The 16,652-nt window shown below is 28.1% G+C and overlaps 1 protein-coding gene across 5 annotated transcripts in view; it reads right to left on the reverse strand.

Annotated features, from left to right (window-relative positions):
* Positions 1 to 16,652, reverse strand: part of LOC142321764 (adipokinetic hormone/corazonin-related peptide receptor variant I-like) — a 737,321-nt gene that overhangs the window by 552,385 nt on the left and 168,284 nt on the right. For all 5 annotated transcript variants that reach the window (XM_075360128.1, XM_075360129.1, XM_075360130.1 and 2 more), the window contains one exon: positions 7,734 to 7,790. The gene's annotated coding sequence lies outside the window, so the exon portion shown is untranslated. The remainder of the gene's footprint in view (positions 1 to 7,733; positions 7,791 to 16,652) is intronic.

Raw genomic sequence — 16,652 nt, forward strand, 5'->3', positions numbered from 1 at the left:
ATTCGAAAAGAAAGGAAAAAAATTCGATTTGATTTTAGAACAGTAACTTTGAAAGATGGGTCCAAAATTGTGTAATATTGAGAACCATATATTGTATTAATTCAAGATAGTAAAACTGTATGCCCCGATAAATTTTAAATAAATCGGGATGCATAAAAATTTTAAGATTGGTTAAACGGTGAAATATTACCGACAATACGACAAGATTATACCATATCAATTGCTACAGATGAGAAAAAAGAACCACTAGTTTAGTTCTGTTATAGAGAATTTTTAATAATGTTTTTATATAAAATACAGAGAAAAGAAACAACGGATTTTACAGCGGTAGATTTTATGTGAAAATTGCAATAAATCTGTCTACACGTAAAGTAAAATGGCCGTGATGACAGATGACGACGACACAAGATACACGTTCTATTGAAAAAAAACCGTGAACCGGTATTCACCGGTTTTTGGAGGAGAGAATCTCAAACTGTTTTGAGGGACTTTCTAATTGACTAGTATCTGTAATATACTAGAATGCTACGATGATGACCAAAACCTACCGGCTTTCAAAATTGACTTTAACAGATTAATACACGCTATGTATTCATGACATTAACTGGTGAACGAACTTCGCTTTGGCTTTACTCAGCAAACTTTCTTATAAAATTGATCTACTACTACAATGAATTTGCAACGGTAAATATTCTTATGAATAATATTTACAATGAATTTACGGTTAATATTTACACTGAATTTTTCAACGGAATTGAAAACGAAAACCAAACGTTGCGGTGTCAAAAGATAGATTTGTAAAAAAAGATAGACAAAAACCGGTATTATCCCGGTGTGCAAAGAGAAAATTTTTCCACGAACATTTTGCTAAAAACCAAAGAAATTTTACTACTTGAAAAGGTTCCGTACACATTGTGGTGCTATAACAAAATCAAAACTGTAGCTCCTGTTTTTTGAGATTAACGTAAAGAAATTGTTGGGCCATACAGTTTCTATGACTTGAAACTGATATATACTAAAGCACTTCGAAGACTTATCGTCCTGACATAGAGAAAGCGCTACTGTGACCAGATGACTGATATTTATCATAACATACCTTTAGTTGAAGTACTACAAAGGTTTTAGTTGTTTCAGGGCAATCGAGTAAAGCAAACAATTTTGATTTTTCTGAAAAAATAAATAAAATTGAGATTTGATCTATTATAAAGTGTTTTATTTAGAACTTTTAATCCCGATGGATATAAAAAAAGTGTCAGCTTACTTTTAAAAGGATTCTTCTTCTTCTATTTCGATGATAAAAAATGAGTGCTGATTTTAAATGTGGTACTACGTCTATTCAAATTATGATAGCCTAGGAATTTCGAAAACCGCAACGACGGACAATATCGTCAAAAAAATCTGTATTTCCTATTAAATGACTCCTGACTAAAAATACACGAGCTTGCTGACATTGAAAACATTTTTATACATCTTATCCGCAATACTATGTACTGAATTTTGAGTATGAAAAGGCTTTTTGCTCGATAGGTATTGCATATGTTAACCAAAAACGCATAGTCTGAACTCTTCTTAAGGATGTTTATACTTGTACAAACATGATCCGCTGAGTTTCTTAGATGTTTTATAATGGTAAATGAAATATGGATTCATCAATAACAGACAAAACAGTGGGTAGGAGCATGTGAATGTGCACCAAAGAAACTGAAAATGGTTTGATTTGTAGAAAAAGTCATGACTACGGGTTTTTGTGATTCACGTGGTTTGGTGCTCATAAACTACGTGGTAAAAGGCAGGACCATCACCCGGTGCTTCACTGTAGGACCGATTGAAGAGTGCTGTTCTGGCTAAACATCCACATCTTTCCAAAAAGAAAGTGATCTTTCCCGATGATAATGCGCCTGTACATATCTCAGATTGTTGTTGCAAATTCTATGACCTAAGCTTCCCATGCCAGTATATTTACAGGAATTTGCTCTTATAGATTACTTTCTTTTCCCAACCTAAGGAAGTAGTTGGAGGAAACCACTGAGACAATTGGTTATTAGAGTTGGACATATCGCATTATATTGAAGAGATAAAAATATAAAATATTTTTCTAAATGTATCAAATTGCAGGGTGACAAGGTTGAATACTGAAAAAAGTTCTAAAAAACCCTGTGTCTTTTTTTTGTCAAAACGAGAACTTTCTGAACGGCTCTCTACATAGAAAATAAATAGGATTTGTGTATGTTTTTGTTTCTAAGGTCTAATATGTACGATTTTAAAGCTATGAATGATTAATTTTTTATTTTTTTTATTTTTAAAAAATAAATTTCTTGCACTATAGTGTTTTATTCGTGATTTTTAGATCATTAATTACTATGACAGACTTGAAATCTCCCGAAAAAGTCACGAAATTAACTTCTATAATCAGTGCAATAACTCTATGTATATAATACATTATTATCGTTGAACACATTGCATAAAAAAATGAAATGAGAAGTATAAAATTTCACATGATTATAAAAATCTAAGTTTTAAATTTCATATATAACAATATATTACGCCTGCATAAAAAGTAGTCCTACAACGAACTTAATTAAAATATAACGTGTAGTAATATAAAAAAATAAATATAAAATTTAGAAAAAAATATTGCAATTTAAACACTTTAATAACTTTTTCATTACATAAATAACAAATATGAATAAAAGGTATTAGTAAGGTAGTAGTAATAAAGGTACTTCAGAATGCGAAAGTATCCTGTAGCCGCACAGTACAGCAGAACCTTTTTTTTTTTTACAAATTCTAGTTAACAATATTAATAATAATAAAATGTTGCTCTTTAGGGAACAAAAGAGATATGTGAATATATATGTGATATATATATATATATATATATATATATAAAATAAAAGAAATAAAATAAAATAAATGATGCCAATGTCGTCAACCAGGCCCCGAGTAAAATGGACATACCCTCTTAAATGAATAAATCTCAATTGAAAAACTGTTTGTTGCTGTAAAAAAAATAAAAACTTTTTTTTTTTTTTTTTTGATTAAAAACATGAATATTAATAATATAAAAGACTTAATAGAACAATGTGATACTGAACAAAAAAACCTGAAATTTTATAATTTTTTTTTTATAATCACGTAGTTTTGTAAACGTAACCAGAATTATAATACATATATATAAATTTATATACTAGCATTCCTGTTGCGGCTTTTCCTGCTCTACATGGATTACTTGTGTTTCCCAACGCGGTAAATTGTTTTAATACATGTTTTTTTAGTCTAGTAACCACAAACAAGTGCAGCCAGTCACGCTGCACATATAATAACTGTGGCAGTGGCTGTGTTGGTTGAGCCAACCAACCCGTAGCTGTACACCTTTGCACCCCTTAAAAAGTAAAAATTAAATAAAACCCGAAAATGATTTTTATATATTTATCTGAAGACTATTTGCAAGCCCAAATCTGCAGAAATCTCGTTTAGTATAGTCGGAAATGGGGAAAGTTAGCAATTATTATTCAAAAATATTTTACCTTTCTTCACCCCTTCAAGGTCGAATTTTAGATGATGTAGAAATTGATAATTTTGTTAATTGATATGGTAGGAATTTGTAGAGATATTCATGAAGATTACACACATCAAACGTCCAGTTGATAATTTACTTTTGTTACAGAGAAATTAAAAAAATAATAAATTGCATTGTTACTCTATTTTAACCCTTTAGACTCGGAATTTCAAAAAATCCTCTCTTAGTGTGCACTTACATCGTAAAAAGAAGGTATACAAATTTTCATCAATTTATCTTCTGTAGTTCTGCTGAGCCTTGATTATGAATCACTCGTGATGTCTTATTTTAATATATATATATATATATATATATATATATATATATAAAATATTGTACTGATTTAGAAAAAGAGTGGCAGCCTTTCATTATAGAGATCTTAGGTTGGGATAATGATTACGCATTGCTTTTTTAATTTTCTTTCAAATTTCCATTCCACATCCAAGAATAAGCTTCAAACGTATGTGATGAATTATTTTTAAAAATTGGGTTTTCTGCACGTTTCTCTAATATAAAATAAATTATAAATGGAATGTTACTTGTTATTTGAATGAGGTAATACATTTTAATAACGTTATTTGAATTTTAACTTACATGTTTTCTTCTTAAAAACAAAAAATTACAGGTGGGGAGAAAAATTTTTTTAAGACATCCAGTATATTTAATTTGGTGAGAGGCAGCCTGGGTAAGGAGGCAGTCGGGGGTCTCTCGAAGTCGTCACTGCTGCTGACACGTCCAGTCCCAACCCAATCCGAGAAGACACGGCAGCTCGAGGTGATACGGCAGCCCGTGAGTTATGCCCTGATGTAGGTATCCCGGGCTAACCCACTGGGTTGGTCTAGCGGCTGAACGAATCAGCTGATTTGGAAGTCGAGAGTTCCAGCGTTCAAGTCCTAGTAAAGTCAGTTATTTTTACACGGATTTAAATTCGAAATCGTCGATACCGGTGTTCTTTGGTAGTTGGATTTCAATTAATAACCACACATCTCAGGAATGGTCGAACTGAGACTGTACAAGACTACACTTCATTTACACTCATACATATCATCCTCAATCATCCTCTGAAGTATTATCTGAAAGGTGATTACCGCAGGCTAAACAGGAAAACGAAAGAAGGTATCCGGGCTGCTGTACAAAAGGGGGAGGTATTTCTAGTGGGTCCCCGCACTATGCGGAAAACCCCACACACCCAGTAGCGCGGGCTGCTGGGTGTCTGGTTGCAGATTTTCCGCCTCCTACCGAAAATAAAATTAATTTAATTGTACAGGTAATTTAATTTTATTTGTTTAGCGAGAAAAACAGCAAGGGAAAAATATTTGAGTACATAAGTCAGATAATTTAAGACGCAGTATGTACTATTCCTTTTTCTTAATTGACATAATACATTTCTTCATTGTTATATTATTCTGCTGCCAACAACTTCTTTTCCAGTATTTCTCGTAGCTGTGTATGAGCTACATAAATGATTACTATTAACAAGGCATGAGATTAGCTCTAATGCCGTAGACTGAACTGCAATATGTTGTATCATAACTGTTTGTAAGTTCAGATCTGCATATTTCAAGCGTATACAAACTGAATAAAAATTTAACAAAATCAAGTACTCCATATTAATTTATTAATTAATTAACACTGTCCCATCATTATAATTAATTAATCAATTAATTGTTTTTTGTGTCTTTTTTTAGAAGATGGGCATTGATTGCTTTGGTCACTTTTCCCTATGAGAATGGAAATTTGTAGCGTGTAAAAAATGGGATGCCTAATCGGGATTCGAACCCGATGGAACCTCCAGATGATCGGCGGAGACAGAAATTAGCAATTAATTGTTGCTACTTTTGCGTTGATAATTTAAACATTTTTTGTGTTCACATAATTGTATCACCTTAGTTTAGAAAACATAATTAAAAGTTTTTAATAGAAAGATCATTCAATAATAAAGTGACAAATTAAATGGTAAAAGCGGAAAAAATTATAAATTAGAAAAACCTAAAACTGTCTGATGTTCAAGTTGGAATTCCTGACGTATAAAATATCAGTTGTTCGAAAAGTATTTCCATTATTATAATTTCTTCTGTTTATTTAAAAATTTTGTCTCTGCTTCAAACATATTTTGGAAGAACAGCGTGCTGCGATAAGTTTTATTTAGACTCTGAAAGTGTTAAACCGACCAAAATATTTACTCGCACATCTTACAAAATATATTAACCGTGAAAATTTTTATAACTGGATTAAACAGATTAAATCAGAAAGAATAATTGTAACCTATTTTCATCGTAGCGAGAAGACCGGTGTAAAAAAATTTCGATTGACGTTTTCAAAAATCACATTAATCATTTTTACAAACATAGACGCATTTAAATTTTGGGAACTGCTGAAATCTATAGTGGGAGTATCGGCATGTATGTTTCATTATTCATAATAAACTGAATTACCGCAAAACGTATGGGTACTGAGACGATCTACTCAAAATCAGAGACACCCGAATTCGCACCTGTACGGAACTTAAACGACAATTTTTTGTGAAAGGTAATGATACTTTAGATTCCTTATAACTAAGAAATTAAAAGTGGATTCATCATTTTGAGTGGAAATCTAAACACCAGGGTATGGAAATGAGACCATCCAAGTCACCCTTCAAGAAAAAAAATCAAAATCTACATGTCAGACGGTAAATTTATGTTATCAGTGTTTTGTGACTTTAAAGGCCCTATTTATTGCTATTATTTGAAAGAACAACGTACAATCAAAGCGAGTACTATTGTGATACGCTAAAAAGTAAAGTAAAAATAGACCCGGAAAAGAGAGGAAACGTCCTGGTTCTCTCTCAAGAGACGTAATCCTACTGTACGATAACGTCCGTCTTCATTCCGCTCAAAAGTCATGAGAAGCTATTTAAAAGTCGGGTCGGAAGACTAAATTAAGTTCCATAAGGAACGAGGCTTCATTAACCGTCGTGAACAATAGTTAAAAATTTTAATTCTAGTGATCTTCGTTATAAAGCTAAACCTGTGGGTCAAAAGAGGAATGATGTTAATTGTGGAGCTGAATATTACCTAGATTTTCAGTGGGTCGGGTATGTTGCTTTACAGGAATGTATTAGGTTTGGTGAAGAAGAAAGTGAAAAACCAATTTATTTCTCATTTTCTCTTACATCATGGAGTTTTTGTTATTCTTGTGAATGACTGTCATTTTTAGGAGTAATTTATGTATCATACCAAGTTGTCAGCTACCGTTTGGTTGTGTACCTAACAGGCAGATACGCCTCTCTTTTTCACTTTTTTTGTAATATATTTAATTTTTTTTTGGCCCTGAAATATTTTTAGCTTTTATTTTTAATTAAAATTTCAAATTTCAATATTAATTAATCTAAAACAAACATAGTATTTAAAAGAAGTTAATTTATTTAATTTGAATTTAAAAATCATTTTACTATGTATAGACCAGTAGTTTTATTTTTACCATTCAAAAGTTATAAAATACTTCCTATGGGAAAGTTGTACCGATGTATCTGTTAGCGGGGGACGGGAACAACGCATTACAGCATGAATCTCTATAAAATCCTCTTTCCTTTGAATTCACAACGTAAAATTCAAAAAGCAAAAAGGAAAAAATAAAATTCTGTATCTGTATTTTTCTTCTATTGTATATGAATGTATGAGCAGAATTCATTCACATACTTTTTCGTGTCTTTTTGAATATTTTTGCTTAAATTTTATCAAAAACTATTATAATTTTAAATTCTGTATCTACAAGTAATCGTTTATTTTGTCGTACTCCTACTAATATTACTGTAAAAGCAATATAAAATAATGTAATTACTATGTAATTATTTAAAAATAGTAACTCATTTTTATAAAAATTATTCTGAGCAACATTTTCAGAAATAAATTTATAAATAAAAAACATATTTAAAGAAAATAACGTTTAATAGGATACTATTATTGAATAAATGGTCTTAGTTTACTTTAGTAAAATATATGTTTGGGTATTATTTACTTTAATATACAATAAACCATCCTTTAAATATTTTTCCCCCAATGAAGTTACTGTTAAAAGATAAAAATATACCTAAGAAAGGTCGTCCGTCCTCATTACATAAATCATAATTATTTATAAAAAATAAAAAAAGAATAATTAATAATATAAAATACAATCGCTAAAACTTTAATACCTGAGAAATAAGATGAAAGGAAAGTGGTGAATACGCGCTGACGGATACTTAGTTTAACTGAAATAAAACAGAAAACAAAACTATTATAATAATATATATTAAAAAATAACAGAATAATAATACAATAAAAATTGAGTAAACTGAGTAAATATTTAATAGTGTTTTTAATTAAAATAATAATTAATAATATTAGATAATAGATTTTATTAAATAACATTAAACAAATTGACACCAATTATATTTAATATATTTAAGTAAATAAACTTAAATTTACTTTTATCATTATAATTAAATATTTTAACAAAATATTATTAATATTTTAAATTTATATTAAATAAATTTTAATTATTAATATACTTATTATATTTAAATAATAATTATTATAAATAATAATATTTTAATTTAATTAAAAGCGAGCAAATATTATAAAAATTGAATATGTACTTGTAATATACAGAAAATTGTAAGCCATTTTCAAAGAATATATGTTGAACCGTTACAGAAAATTAGTCAAAATACAGGTCAACACACCTATACACGTACGTAATTCCCGAAATTTCTATAATATTTTTTGTATTTTATGGACTCTCTTTTTCTGCTTATGTTCCGTAATAAGCAGAGGATAATGTAATGTATTAATTGAGAGGATAAATGAGAATGATATGATGATGTAAGTGAAGTATAGTCTTGTACAATCTCAGGTCAACCATTCCTAAGATGTGTTGTTAAATGAAACCCAACCACCAAAGAACACCGGTAACCACGATCTAGTATTCAGATCCGTATAAAAGAAGGTACTGAAACGATGAAATTTGTAAAAAATTCCAATATTCAAAATTTTGGCCAATCGCTATACTTTCCCTTTGTAGCTACGCTGCTTGATCAGAAACAGAGCTATGGCAAGAAAACTAAAAATAACTACAAAATAAATCAAAATTTAAAAGGCTTTAATGAAAATTATATGAGAACATATTCATGTACACACTGTACAGATATCCGTAAAATAAAGGTTTTTTTAAACTGCCCAAATAATATTAAATAAAATTCTTGTATATTTAATATGTGGGCAAATAAACAAACAAAAATCTAGATAACCATTAAAATTCCTGTTATCTTTCATTATACTAATAAAAGAAGAACAATAGCTTAAACCAAGTAATGTGTAGGAAAAAAATTAAATTTTTAAATACAGAAATTGAATACGAGAAAAATTACTACTAACTCTTATTTATTAAAAGAAAAAGCTTAATTTTCTATAACCACACAGCTGAAATAAATAAAAGAAGTTCTTTAATACGCAAAAATTACACTAATATTCTGCATATCTAATATCTTTTTACTGAAATCTTTTTTAACATTTTTTTCCATTTGTTGGACTGAAAATAATGAGGTTTGATTAGTCCGTCTACATTTATACGGTAACTAAATATTATAAGTAACATAAAATATTTATAAAAGACACACAAGCACTCACTCGCTCTTTCGTTGTCTCACTTCCTCTACACACACTTATATATTTATACATAATTTACGGATGAAAAACCATTACAAGATAATTAGGTAATTATCTGTTATCGCTTAAGTAAAAACTTTTACTCTTATTAACCCAACAAATAAGGTCGTTTCAACATTTACTACACAGTTGATTTTAATTAAATTTTTTGTCGGTAATATGGGATACAGTTATATAGTCTTGTATTGTAAGTATTTTATATTGTAGGTTTATAAACAATGTTAATCTACAAGTTATGAAAAAGATGTTGATCATTCAAGACATTTACAACCAGCTATTAAGGCAAATTTAGATTGTTGAAAAAATATTATTAACGTTACCGTCTAATTTATTTAAAAATAAAAACTAATTTAAAAATATTTCTATATTGTTTTTAAATCATGAAACTTAAAAAAAATTAAAAGAATTCCAACAAATTTTATTTTGAGTTAATTCATGCTATTTTTAGTACTATAAAATGTCATTAAAACTAATACACACGCACGCGCGCGAGTGTATGTAATATATATTGACCTGTTTTAGACGAAAATTTATTAATTCTTTTACAAAAATCTTTAAATTACCTATCCTTATCATAAGCTTGAAAATTATTTCCATATTGGTAACAGTTCAATTACAATAATGTAATGTAATATAATGTAATTAGAACAAGAAATACAAGTACGTAGATTAAGGAATAAATTAAAATAAATTGATAAAAAGAAAACTATTTTAAGAATATAATTTTATCTTTGTAATCTTTTTATAAAGATTAAAAGATTTTACAAATTTTGAAATACATAACTTAAAGAAAAGTAATAACAAAATGTATGCATCGATATATTGAAACAATAAAAATTTCAGATAAATAAAATTTATAAATTATTTAAAAATCGAATAAAGCCAATTCCTCTAATATGCAAACTACCTGTTCTATGTGGTTATGGAAAAGGAAGGAAAAAGTAAGATGGGCAGATAAAATGAGGAATGAGGAAGTAACAGGATTAAGGAAGAAAGAACACTTATGTGAGAGTAAAAAAAAGAAAAGGAGATTGGTTAGAGAAAGTGCTTGACAGCTGCATTGGAAGAGTCAGTAAAAGAAAAAAGGAAGCAAGGAAGAATAAGGACAAAGCTAGTAGATGAGGTGATGTTTCGAAACTAGAAAGGGGCAAGGGAGAAGGCTTGGAACAGAAACGGATGAAGAAAGCGGTGGCCTAAGGAGCCTACCGACAGATAGAATACTTGTTGACGATGCTCATACAAAATATCATGATTGTACGTTAATCAGTTCCAAAGATATAAAGTTAAATAAAGATTACAAACTCGTATGTGCATGTGTGAATACAGCTTTTTTTTTTTACCTACATTTTAATACTTTTAAATTAATGAGATATCAAAACGTGTCGGGGAAGAAGGACTTCAAAAAAAATTCAAGAATTTTAACCAATACCTATCTTCTGATATTTATAATAAAAACCTTGGAGTTAAAAGCAGTAATAAGTTTTACAAACAAAAATAAAAGCAAGTCAGTTTAATTAATTCTTTTAAACGTATTTCAAAGAAAATATTTTTATAACAATTTTTTTTTTTTTCTCTTCAGTCACTAAATGGTTTGATGCAGCTCACCAAGATTCCCTACATAGCACCAGTTGTTTAATTTCGATATATCCCTTACATCCTACATCCCTAACAATTTGTTTTACATATTCCAAACCTGCACAATGTTTCGGATCTGCATGTACCCTCTAATATTAAAGCGACTATTTCAGGACGACTTAATATGTGGCCTATAAGTCTGTCTTTTCTTTTAATTATATTTTTCTAAATGCTTCTCTCTTCATCAATTTACCGCAACACCTCATTTGTCACTTTATTCAGCCATCTGATTTTTAATATTCTCCTATAGCACTACATTTCAAAAGCTTCTAGTCTTTTCTTCTCAGGTACTACGATCGTCTTTAAATTAATTTTTGATGTAAGCAAATTATATTTTTGACTGAAAGCTCTCTTCGCCTGTGCTATGCGGCATTTTATATCGCTCCTGCTTCGTCCATCTTTAGTAATTCTACTTCCCAAATAACAGGATTACTTCCGTAATCTTTACTCTTCCTATTTTTATATTCAGTGGACCATCTAAGTTATTTCTATTACATTTCATTACTTTCGTTTTGTTCTTGTTTATTTTCATGCGGTAGTTCTTGCGTAGGACTTCCTTGGACATCCATGCCATTGACTGTTTCTTCTAAATCTTTTTTATACACTGGGCAAGAATTACTATACCATCAGCAAATCGTAACATCTTTATCTTTTCACCTTGCACTGTTACTCCGGATCTAAGTTGTTTAACATCATTAACTGCTAGTTCTATGTAAAGATTAAAAAGTAATGGGGATAGGGAATATCCTTGTCGGATTCCCTTTCTTATTACTGCTTCTTTCTTATGTTCTTCGGTTATTACTGCTGCAGTTTGGGTTCTGTAAATGTTAGTAATTGTTTTATCTCTATATTTGAACCCTAAATGTTATAAAATGCTGAATATTTTATTCCAGTATACGTATTATAACTACAGCATAACTCAAAAAGAGTATTATAATATCTACTCCAACCTCACCAACTTACTTCCTTTGAAAAATAAGCTTATCATTAAGAAATAAAGTGGTGCAGATAGTTTATTAATCTTTTAACTTAATTAATCATTATTAAGTTCCACAAAATTGCTTTTAATATAATTAACTGATAACTGAAAACGTATTGAAAAGAATATTATTTTAAGTAAACGAAGTTAATCTAGTTTTAATCTCTTTTGGTTTATCGTTATTGTATAATAGATAACAAATATAAATTGAGTATTTATGTGCGTATTTTCTAAAAGCATTGTTTTCTTTTGAGCAAGGCGCCCACTCAACCTTTCACTCTGACGTCTCCTCCTACACAAACGTGATCAAAGCAGTGAAAAAAAAATTACAGACAGTACAACTATGGTATACTGCAAATTTTTAATGTAATAATCAATTTAACTTCGTATACTGTATATTGCAAAAATGTAAAACTTCAGCATACAACACTCAAATTAAAATATTTATTGTGATTAATCACAGTCGACAAAAAAACAAATTATCTACTTCTTTCTTAAATATTTCAAATCTATTAAAAAAATAACAATTATGACGCAATCTTATTTACAGTTCCAATATACTGATAAATTACAGTTTCCTTGAATCATTTATTCGTAGAATAAATTATTATGCATTTGCTGTATTTCCTTTTTATAAATATTTCCTTTTACATATATATATATTTTTTTAAATTTCCTTTTTACTGGCTAAATTTTATTTTATGACGATATCTTATTCGAATCCAAACTTAAATCAATAATCGAATAATGGTTATTACTTTATTTTGATAATAACTTTATGACAATAACTAGCTGAAAGTGATGGTATATCCTTTAATTATATTAAGATTTTGTTGGATTTTGATTTTTATTGTTAGCATGTGAGAACAGCAGCTTATCATTCAGCACCATCCCTGATATGTTTCAACTAAAATTAATGAAAGGCTTCTTAATATAATGCATAATTATTTTTGTAATTTTTGCCTTTTTTAAAATTAATTACAATATTTTTGAAAGAAAAGAAATAATTTTGAAAGATAAATAAATAAAAGTTACATTTTTATAAGTATTATATACGTATGAATCTAGTTTAAAAATAAAATAGTTCAATTTCTTTTCAAACTATTGTTTATACAGTTAAAATATTGATTATTTTTTTAAAGATTTCTTTATGTTGTTAAAATTATGATTAAGCTAGATTTAACATCTTGTTACTAAAATATGATTAAAATTTATAAATCGTACATGCATTAACAAAACAAATGATTATTATTGTTTAATGACTAATGATCCTGAAACATATTTTAATTACTTTAATAAATTGTAACATAGAATTATATACTACGAACACCATTTTAAATGCAAATAAACAACTATTTTCATTTTTACTGCCTCATACGAAGTACAAGGGAGTATTGTAGTCGCGAAATATTTCAGATTTCAACGAAAATATCGATTTTGACTAGTTCCGGCGCGACGTCTGAAAGTACGTTCATATAACTCAAAAACCATTAGCCGTAGAATGTTGATTTTGGATTTCGGACTTTTTTAACATCTAGTTGTACATCTTTCCATTTTATTGCAATCGATTTGACCAAAAGTGTCCAAAACTGCCCAAAATACAAAAAAAATGGATTTCTGACTTTTTCTTAACTGGGTAATAATCCCTCATTGAGAGCTTTTCAACAATATCATAAGTGGTACTTATTTTCATTAGTTTCAGAGTTATAGCACAATAAAATTTTAATTAATGAAATATTTTCATCTTATAAGGGCAAGGCACATCGGTGAGTGATTTTAACAAAAAGTCAAAAATCCATATTTTTTGGATTTGGGCTTTTGTTGAATACTTTTTGTATTAATTATAGAACTATACTAGAATCAGATAACAATCATGAAAACAGAAGATGCTTAAACTGAATGGTTTCCTAAAAACCCTGGACTAAGCGAAAAACTTTGACAAAATAGTTGTCTTGTTTCAATTTATGAAAATAAATTAATGTAACTGAAAAATTATTTTTCATTAAAATGAAATATTATTATACAAAAAAAATATTATCATCTTAGGCAACACGAAAAAAAATATTAGGAAATAATGTTATTTTCCCGAGTATAGCAATGTATGCTGCTATAGCATATTCGTAGCTAGCTATAACGGGAAAGTATATAGAACTATACAAAGAGAGCTCTTAAAAAAGTGGTCTTTTTTAAGTCTTTGGCATAAATGTACATTTAAAAACAAAATTTTAACAAAAAATAGATTTAAATAAATTGTAAATAATCTGAGAAAAACGTTTTATTCCAATGCTTCAAAGTTCAAAAAATCTATTTTTGTCACTTGGAAGTTTTTGCGTATTTTGACGGACGTTTTAATAAGTTTTCGCAAAGATCGAAAAAAGATGGGGGAGCTGTTTTGGTCGAAATAAAATTTCAAATCTATATGGGTTGCTTTAGCAAAAACGTATTTCTACGTAGTTGAAATTTTTTTTGATGAAATCACAAATTATTAAAATTTTTTATTTAATATTCACCATCTCCCAGAAAATTAATTCATACAATTTTTTTCCTTTAGGTATATCTTGCTTCAGAAAACAGTTATTAGGAGTTTTTACATCTAAATTTTTTAATCAATAGGCCACTAAACCCACTCCTATGGTCTATGTTAACAAAAAATATTTTTTCTAAAATTAATTTTAAATTTAAATCCATTTCACAAGTTACCCAATTCATATAAAATTTTATAATTTTAATTTTTTCAGCCCTTATCTTCAGTATTTTTTGGAAAAAAATTTTCAACTCCGTAGAAAATTACAACCTTGTATATTTAAAATTATCGCTGTATTTTTATACAATTCCAAAAAGTTCTTTTTCCCTTGAGTATGGGAGCTCCAAAAATGAAAAAAGATTTTTAGCATTTTCAAATTTTTTACGTTCAAAAAGTTCGTTCATAAACTAAAATAACTAAACAATATTTATAAATAATAATAATAATACATAAATACTAAATAACATAAAAATTAAATTTTATTTTTTTACATAAAAATGTTATAAAAAAAGAAATAATAATTTTGGTTATTGTTTTTTAATAAAATGGAATTATTTTAAATTGAAGATACTAATAGAGCTTACATATTGTATTGAAAAAGGTTTCTGACGTATATTGAAAGGTGTAGCCTTTTTTTTTTTTTATTTCAATTTAGGGGAAAAAATTACTTAAAAGAAAAAAGTCATAGGACTGACTGTAAAACTTACTCGGCGCTGCCATTATGTTCAATAAAATGTTTAATTAGAATAATACAATTAAGTTGTTAAGAAAGAATTTTTAATTTAAAATGAAATTTTAAATATTATTATTTAAGTTCAGATATGAAATGTCTACTAAACCGGAAAGAAGGTATAAAACGTCTGTTGCAGTACCTCTCCTACACTGGGATGAAGAATACAATTTAGTGGTTTTTGTCCGATTTACGTATTTTAATTTGTATTTGTTGTTGTTATTTGTCTATATTTATTCTTTATTGTTACTGTTTCTTTATTGTTTATGGTTATGTAGAAAAAAATTTTAAGAAAAATTAATATGTAATAATAATATTATTAGAGTTTTACGAATTCAAAAATCAAACACATAAACGTTGGAATTTAAATTACTTAATTATTTAAGTAATTAATTACGAATGATAAACTTGAAAAACGTAATACAATATTACATTGACGTTTGTTCGTTTATAGATTTACTGTAAAGTAATATTTACTCTTATTTGGAAAAAAAGTCTCCGTGTAAAGATCTTCTCAGATTTTCTAATCAACTTAGCTTTAAAATAAACACTTTATAATTAAGAAAACAAATTTTATTTATTTTAGCTCTCAATTTTATTTTATATCTATTTTAGCAAGCGTTAATTAGTTATGGTAACATTCATTTAACTATACCATAATATTCCTTCGCTGTTATTTAATAATACAAAGCTACTCAAAAAGTATTTTTTTTTTCCTCACTCCAAAAATATTGCTTTTATTAACTGCTGTGTACATAGTGAAATATTGTGTGTGAAATATATTATAAACATACATTAATAAATTTAAATATATACTAAAATAGGTTTTGAATAATTAAACTTCATATATAAACACCAAGTCTCAAAGTTTAGAATAATTTATATTCAGCTGATCAAAGGGATGTTTCTGTTACTCTTTAGTTAAATTACAAATACTGTGTACGCGGAAAAGGAAATCGATTTATTGAAAATGGCCGTAGGTCTATCAATGTGAAATATAATTAAACAACACATAATAATCGTAAGTTTATTAACTATTTAGAGGCGGGTGAAAAAAGTATATAAAAGCATGGAGTGAAAAAAATAAAAATAAAAAAGATTTTAATCTAATTTCTAAAATTTTAAATAATATTCTCTCTTTTCTAGCTTTGTATAACATTCGCATTACAGAAAGAAACTATTAACTATTTTTACTACTTATCACATAAGCCCCTCCTTTTTTTCTTGATATTTTTTTGTGCCTGAGATCAAAATTACACTTTTTTTTTCATTTGGAATATAAAAAACATAATGGTTGTAGCAGACCTGTCATGAAAGACAAGTCATTCTTGAAAATTGCATAACTATTCTAGAGAACAAGAAGCTACTCATTCCTATAGAAGGCGAGTCTGAAATGGTTTATGTTCTCTAGGAGCCAAACCTTTAATGTTACATATTCTCAAGCCAATCCACCGAAACATTAAGTGTTATTCAATAATACAAGGAAGAAGTTAATTTTCTCCATCGTAGAAATTGGGTATGCAATGAACATCATTAAT

This window comes from Lycorma delicatula, chromosome 3 (assembly GCF_047948215.1).
Source record: "Lycorma delicatula isolate Av1 chromosome 3, ASM4794821v1, whole genome shotgun sequence".
Taxonomy (NCBI): Eukaryota; Metazoa; Arthropoda; class Insecta; order Hemiptera; family Fulgoridae; genus Lycorma; species Lycorma delicatula.